This window comes from Nomascus leucogenys, chromosome 9 (assembly GCF_006542625.1).
Source record: "Nomascus leucogenys isolate Asia chromosome 9, Asia_NLE_v1, whole genome shotgun sequence".
In the NCBI taxonomy this organism is placed as follows: Eukaryota; Metazoa; Chordata; class Mammalia; order Primates; family Hylobatidae; genus Nomascus; species Nomascus leucogenys.
In genome coordinates this window covers 92,149,679-92,158,010 of record NC_044389.1, presented here as the reverse complement: position 1 = coordinate 92,158,010, position 8,332 = coordinate 92,149,679, and the positions used below count along the sequence as shown (strand labels likewise).

Here is an 8,332-nt window from a genome sequence, read left to right as displayed (position 1 = left end):
GGAATCTGGATGAAGAGGCATCAGACAGGAGGGAGCTGTGCAGATGGGGCCCTTGGGAGTTCGGGAGGGTGGCCTCTGGGAATATGTGGCATGGCTGGATGGTACATGCACAGGACACAGCTCCCCATGGTAGAAGCTACTGTCTACTTACCAGACAGCAACTTCTTCAGGATTGAAGGTGATGCCGATAGCAGAGGGTTAGCAGTGCTGGGGCATTCTGGAATGCCCTGTTGAGAAATTTCATTACCTCTCATTAATGTATCTGGCACCCAGCTGAGATCCTAGATAGGCTTTAAGAATAAGGACACGCCCACCAGGCACGGTGGCTCACACCTGTAATCCCAGCACTTTGGGAGGCTGAGATCGGTGGATCACAAGGTCAGGAGATCGAGACCATCCTGGCTAACATGGTGAAATGCTGTCTCTACTAAAAAAAAAATACAAAAAATTAGGCGCGGTGGCTGGCACCCGTATTCCCAGCTACTCCGGAGGCTGAGGCAGGAGAATGGTGTGAACCCCGGAGGCAGAGCTTGCAGTGAGCCAAGATCGAGCCACTGCAGTCCAGCCTGGGTGACAGAGCGAAACTCTGTTTCAAAAAAAAAAAAAAAGAATAAGGACACACCTTGTCAAAGCCTAAAGTCAAGCCCCAACATCTCTTCCAAACTTCAGCTCAGTTGGGGAAGGAAATGCGATTTTAGTAAAAAAGAGAACAAAAGGAGAATGGGTGCACTGGACCAATTTTACCTAATGTTTAATTTTGCTGAAGATGGATGTGGGGGATGTTATGAGGATGAGGGGGAGTGTGAGGAAGGAGGAAGAGGAAGTAGCACATGGGGAGGCCCAGACATGATGGAAGCTGGTTCCACAGAGCTAAGAAAAGAACTGTTTCACTGGTACCAAACCCAGATTTTCTCCCATTTTTGCATCTCTGAAATTGGACATCCCTTGCAATGAAATTATTTTACCATTTTAATTGGCAGAATTGTTTTTTCTTAATGTCACATAAAATAATGGTGCATCTTGTGTTTGATGATATTTCAGATTTACTGAAATATGGTAGTCGTGTTAGACTCGAGAAAAAGCATAAGAACTTACAGGAAAAAAGGCTGAAGAACCCAACAGGTGGGCACAGCATGTATCTAGTATTAAAGGGGTTGAATTTTATCTCAAGTGTAATGAGAAGCCATTAAAGGATTTTAATAGTGGACTAGCTTGATCAGATTTGTTTATTTTGGAAAATAACTGATATAGTTTGGATATTTGTCCCCTCCAAATCTCATGTTGAAATTCCGTCCCCAGAGTCTCAGCCTCGCCGCCGCCCAAAGACTGCTGAGCCCCTGTCCATCCGCTGCCACCACCCACTTGGGACACAGAACATCCAGTCATGGACAAAAATGAGCTGGTTCAGAAGGCCAAGCTGGCCAAGCAGGCTGAGCCATATGATGACATAGCAGCCTGCATGAGGTCTGTAACTGAGCAAGGAGCTGAATTATCCAATGAGGAGAGGAATCTTCTCTCAGTTGCTTATAAAAATGTTGTAGGAGCCCGTAGGTTATCTTGGAGGGTCATCTCAAGTACTGAACAAAAGGCGGAAGGAGCTGAGAAAAAACAGCAGATGGCTTACAAATACAGAGAGACAATTGAGACGGAGCTAAGAGATATCTGCAATGATGTACTGTCTCTTTTGGAAAAGTTCTTGATCCCCAGTGCTTCACAAGCAGAGAGCAAAGTCTTCTATTTGAAAATGAAAGGAGATTACTACCGTTACTTGGCTGAGGTTGCCGCTGCTGATGACAAGAAAGGGATTGTGGATCAGTCACAACAAGCATACCAAGAAGCTTTTGAAATCAGCAAAAAGGAAATGCAACCAACACATCTATCAGACTGGGTCTGGCCCTTAACTTCTCTGTGTTCTATTATGAGATTCTGAACTCCCCAGAGAAAGCCTGCTGTCTTGCAAAGACAGCTTTTGATGAAGCCATTGCTGAACTTGATACATTAAGTGAAGAGTCATACAAAGACAGCACGCTAATAATGCAATTACTGAGAGACAACTTGACACTGTGGACATCAGATACCCAAGGAGACGAAGCTGAAGCAGGAGGAGGGGAATATTAACCGGTCTTCCAGCTTTTGTCTGCCTCATTCTAAAATTTACACAGTAGACCATTTGTCATCCATGCTGTCCCACAAATAGTTTTTTGTTTATGACTTATGACAGTTTTATGTTACTTCTATTTGAATTTCTATATTTCCCATATAGTTTCTATGTTTAATATTAGGGGAATAGATGCAGTTAACATTTAGGGTGTTATCTGTTTTCATCTTGAGGTGTTCAATATAGGGACGTGGAATTTTTATACAAGTTATAAATGTTTGGCATAGTACTTTCGGTATATTGTGGCTTCACAAGGGCCAGTGTTAAAACTGCTTCCATGTCTAAGCAAAGAAAACTGCCTACATATTGGTTTGTCCTGGTGGGGAATAAAAGGGATCATTGGTTCCAGTCACAGGTGTAGTAATTGTGGGTACTTTAAGGTATGGAGCACTTATAAGGCTGTGGTAGAAACAGATACCCCATGGATACCGCATGTTAAACCATGTATAATTGTGGAATACTGAATCTCATACCTTTGACCACAGCTGCAGAAGTGTTCTTCTAGACACAGTTGTGACCCATTTTACTCTGTATAAGGGCAGAAACGGTTCACATTCCATTATTTGTAAAGTTACCTGCTGTTAGCGTTCATTATTTTTGCTACGCTCATTTTATTTGTATTTAAATGTTTTAGGCAACCTAAGAACAAATGTAAAAGTAAAGATGCAGTAAAAATGAATTGCTTGGTATTCACTACTTCATGTATATCAAGCACAGCAGTAAAACAAAAACCCATGTATTTAACTTTTTTAAGGTTTTTTTGCTTTTGTGATTTTTTTTTGATACTTGCCTAACATGCATGTGCAGTAAAAACAGTTAACAGGGAAACAACTTGAGATGATGGCTAGCTTCGTTTAATGTCTTATGAAAATTTCATGAACAATTCAAGCATAATTGTTAAGAACACGTGTATTAAATTCATGTAAGTGGAATAAATGTTTTACGAATGGACTTTTCAACTACTTTCTCTACAGCTTTTCATGTAAATTAGTCTTTTGGTTCTGAAACTTCTCTAAAGGAAATTGTACATTTTTTGAAATGTATTCTTTATTCTCTCTTGGCAGCTAATGGGCTTTTGCCAAGTTTAAACACAAAGTTTATCATAACAACAAAAATACTACTAATGTAACTACTGTTTCCATGTCCCATGATCCCCTCTCTTCCTCCCCACCCTGAAAAAAATGAGTTCCTATGTTTTCTGGGAGAGGGGTAGATTGATTGGAAAAAAATGTAATATGTTCCATTTAAAATTTTGATAAATGGCATTTTCTCACTTAGGAAGCCACAGTGTTCTTGGCCCATCCTGACACTGGGTAGCATTAACTATAAGTTTTGTGCTTCCAAATAACTTTTTGGTTTTTAACAATTTCTTGATACTTTTATAGCCTGCCTTCGATTTTGATCCTTTATTCTTTCTATTTGTCAGGTGCACAAGATTACCCTCCTTTTTTAGCCTTCTGTCTTGTCACCAGCCATTCCTACTTGGTGGCCATGTACTTGGAAAAAGGCCGCATGATCTGTCTGGCTCCACTCAATGTCTAAGACACCCTGCTTCCTTTGCTTGCATCCCACAGACTATTTCCCTCATCCTATTTACTGCAGCAAATCTCTCCTTAGTTGATGATACTGTGTTTATCTCCCTTTAAAACCCTACCTATCCTGAACGGTCTGTCGTTGTCTGCCTTTAAAATCCCTCCTCTTTCTCTTCCTCTATTCTCTAAATAATGATGGGGCTAAGTTATACCCAAAGCTCACTTTACAAAATATTTCCTCAGTACTTTGCAGAAAACACCAAACAAAAATGCCATTTTAAAAGAGGTGTATTTTTTTCTTTTAGAATGTAAGCTCCTCAAAGCAGGAACAATGTTTTCTGAATGTTCTATTGTGCCTAGTACACTGTAAATGCTCAATAAATATTGACGATGGGAGGCAGTGAGTCTTGATAAGGGTGAGAAACTGAAATCCCAAACACTGTTTTGTTTCTTGTTTTATTATGACCTCAGATTAAATTGGGAAATATTGGCCGTTTTGGATAATTATCCCAAATATTACATTCAAATAAAAGTGCAATGGAGAGAAAAAAAAAAGAAAGAAATTACATCCCTAGTTTGGAGGTGGGGCCTAGTGAGAGGGGTTTGAGTCATGGGGGTGGATCCCGTATGAATGGCTTGGTGTCATCCCTGTAGTAATGAATGAGTTATTGCTCTATGAGTTCCTGGAAGATCTGGTTGTCTAAAAGAGCCTGGCACCCCTTCCCTCTCTCTCTTTCTTTCTTTCATGCCATGGGATGCCTGCTCCCCTTTGCTTTCCACCATGAATGGAAGCTTCCTGAAGTCCTTGCCAGAAGCAGATGCCAGCACCATGCTGCTTATACAGCCTGCAGAACTGTGAGCCAAATAAACCTTTTTTCTCTATAAATTACCCAGGCTCAGGTATCCCTTTATAGCAATGCAAACAGACTAAGACAATAACTCTATCTGTAATGGGAAGGATGGAATGGAAGAGAGTATGGAGAGAAGATTTAGGAGGTTTTTGGAGTAACCCAGAGGGAAATGATTATCTTCTGGACTGGCGTTGCAAGTATGGGATGGAGAATGTGGAACTGAGAGAAATTTAGGAGGTGAAATCTTCCAATTCCTGTTGATTGTCGGAATGTGTGCAAGGGGGCAAGGGAGGAGTCACAGTTGATATCCGGACTTCTGAATTAGGCAACCAGATTGGTGGTGGAGCCATTTAAGAAGATAAGGAACAGAGGAGAAGGAGTATTACTGCAAGGGGAAGATGGTGATTTCTATTGTGTTTGAGGTTCTTGGGAGACACCCAAGGGAAGATATCCAATAGACACTTGAATATATGGGTCTGATGCTCAGGAGGCAGATCCCAGCTGATGCTCTAGACACGGGAATCACCAGCCTATAGTTGTAATTGAATAGCTGAAGTTAAGGGAGTGGTTGTGGATTGCCTAGGGAGGGTGTACAGTTTGAGGAGAGGTAAGAGCAATGACAAAAGCCTGAAGATCACAAACACTTAAGTGATGAGCAGAGGGGGGCATCCCACAAGAAGAATAAGAAGGACCAGCCAAAGAAGGAGGAGAAAAAGCAGAAGAGTGTGATGTCATGAAAGCCAAGGATAAAAGAGTGACCAGAGAGGCCATAAATGGTCAATTCTGTGAAATGCTATGGAGAGGTCGGAGGGAGAGACCAGAAATGCCTGCTGCATTTACTTGGTAACTTCTGTTTTTATTCAACACAATTGAAAGCAAAAAGACAAAATGGGGAACATTTTTGTAGTATAAATAAGGAGCTCTTATAATTTAGTAATAAAAAGACAAATTCTGTGGAGAAATGGACAATAGACATTGACAAGCAATTTTCAAGAACAGAAATTAAAAATGACCAAAATATATTAGAAAATAGCTTCAGACTCATTACTAATAATGAAATGCTAATTAAAACAATACTGCCTCAATCCCATTTACAATAGCCATACAAGAAACATTTTCTAGGAATACATCTAACTAAGCAGGCAAAAGAGCTCTACAAGGATAACTACAAAACACTGCTGAAAGAAATCATAGATGACACAAACAAACGAAAAAACATTCCATACTCATGGATTGAAAGAACCAGTATCTTTAAAATGGCCACACTACCCAAAGCAATCTACAGATTCAATGCTTTTCCTGTCAAACTACCAATGCCATTTTTCACAGAATTAGAAGAAACTATTCTAAAATTCATACAGAACAAAAAAAGTCCGCATAGTCAAAGCAATCCTATTTAAAAAGAAGCCAGAGGCATCACACTACCACTTCAAACTATATTACAAGGCTACAGTGACCAAAACAGCATGGTACTGGTACAAAAACAGACACATAGGAAACCCACAAATGAAGCCACACATCTGCAACCAACCAATCTTTGACAAAATTGACAAAAATAAGCAATGGAGAAAGGCCTCCCTATTCCATAAATTGTGCTGGGATACTGGCTAACCATATACAGAAGAATAAATCTGGATGCCTACCTCTCACCATATACAAAAATTAACTTAAAATGGATTAAATAATTAAATATGAGATCTCAAACTATAAAAATCCTAGAAGAAAACCTAGGAAATACCCTCTGGATGTCAGCCTTGGCAAAGAATTTATAACTAAGTTCTTAAAAACAAGGGCAACAAAAACAAAAATTGACAAGTGAGGTCTAATTAAACTAAAGAACTTTTGTACAGCAAAAGAAACTATCAACAGAGTAAACAGACAACCTACAGAATGGGAGAAAATATTCACAAACAATGCACCCGATAAAGGTCTAATATCCAGAATCTATATGGAACTTAAACAATTCAACAACCAAAAACCAAATAGCCCCATTAAAAAATGGGCAAAAGACATGAACAGACATGTCTCAAAAGAAGACATGCAAGTGAGTGATTAACAGCAGTATCCTTTGGTTCATCTCTAATCATCAGAGAAATGCAAATCAAAACCACAATAAGATGGCATCTCATACCAGTCAGAATGGCTATTATTAAAAAGTCAAAAAACAACAGATATTGGTGAGGCTACAGAAGAATGGGAAAATTTATACACTGTTGGTAGGAATGTAAATTCAGCCACTGTGGAAAGCAGTTTGGAGATTTCTCCATGAACTTAAAATAGAACTGCAATTTGACCCAGTAATCCCATTACTGGGTATACACCCAAAGGAAAATAAATCATTCTACTAAAAAGACATGCATTTACATGTTCATCGCAGCACTATTCACAATAGCAACAATGTGGAATCAACCCAGGTTCCCATCCACAGTGGAATGGATAAAGAAACATGGTACATATATACCATGGAATACTGCACAGTCATAGAAAAGAACAAAATCATGTCCTCTGTGGCAACACAGATGGAGCTGCAGGCCATTATCCTAAGCAAATTAATGCAGAAACAGAAAATCAAACATCGTGTGTTCTCACTTGTAAGTGGGAACTAAACAGTGGGTACTCATGGACAGAAAGATGAGAATAACAGATACTGGGGACACAGGAGGAAGGAGAGAGGGAGGCAGGCAAGGGTAGAAAAACTGCCTATTGGGTACAATGCTCACTACCTGGGTGACAGGTTGAATTGCACCCCAAACCTCAGCATTACACATCAAACTGCAAGGATTTTTAAAAGTGAGCACAATAGTATAGGCCAGGTGTAGATAATAAGTACCCTATGCACTACTGCAGGGATTCAAGGGACCCAGCCCCTAGCAATATTTGTCAATGCCTTTTATATATACCATACCTTTGCCAGTAATTCCTTAAAAGAATAATCTGAAATATATGCAGAGATGTATATGTAGATAACTTATATAGCTACTGTTGTGTATAATAGTAAAATATTGGGAAAAGCATGCAAGTCTAGCAATAGAGGATAGGCTAAGAAAAACTGTGGTATGTCCATCAGCTTTTAGAGTCGTAGATGAATGACATGATGACATAGGAAAATGTTCAAGGGAAATTGTGAAGTTTGATGGGTTGCAAGACAGCATGTTTGCTGTAGCTTCAACTTTTGTACACCACTAAAGAACGAAAGCTCTGGGTAAGGGCACAGAAAAACACTGAGAGGATTTACATCACTTTATGAACAGCCATAGCCTCTGGATGGTGACATAATAAGAGTTTTTCACTTTGCACTTTTTTTTTCATTTTTCTTCATCAAATATATTAATTGTGTAATAATTTTTAATATACACATAGATTAAATGTGAATAAATTAAATGACTACATAGAGTTATTAGCTAAAGCCAGTTAAATTTCATAAATGATGCCTTGCATTTTAGGGCACTGCCTCTTTGGCCCTTTTAGTTGGCAGTACTTGAACACCAGGACGAGTTATTTTTTTGAGATCACTCTTTGTTCGTGCCAGGAAAATCCTGCCTTCTGTGTTTAAGAAAATGCCTCGCCATCTATCCACCCCCGTAGGAGGGCATGAATGCAGCTTGCCTGGTCAAAAACAAGGAAGGCCAGAACACATCCCACAGAAAGTTGCTAACAGATCCATAAAAGATTTTTTTATTGATCTTTATTTTACAGTCCTAAGGTTCTGATTCCATGTGAGCATCACCCCTGGGTACTTTTATAACTTTTTAAATCAACTGCACCCTGTGAGACAAATAACTGACACCTAG

At 39.5% G+C, this 8,332-nt stretch overlaps 1 pseudogene across 1 annotated transcript; it reads left to right on the top strand.

Annotated features, from left to right (window-relative positions):
* The first annotated feature begins 671 nt into the window (after positions 1-671).
* On the top strand, positions 672-3,223 carry LOC100589558 (annotated as a pseudogene). Its single transcript, XR_178766.3, has one exon. The product of XR_178766.3 is annotated as a 14-3-3 protein zeta/delta pseudogene (transcript).
* The last annotated feature ends 5,109 nt before the right edge of the window (positions 3,224-8,332 follow it).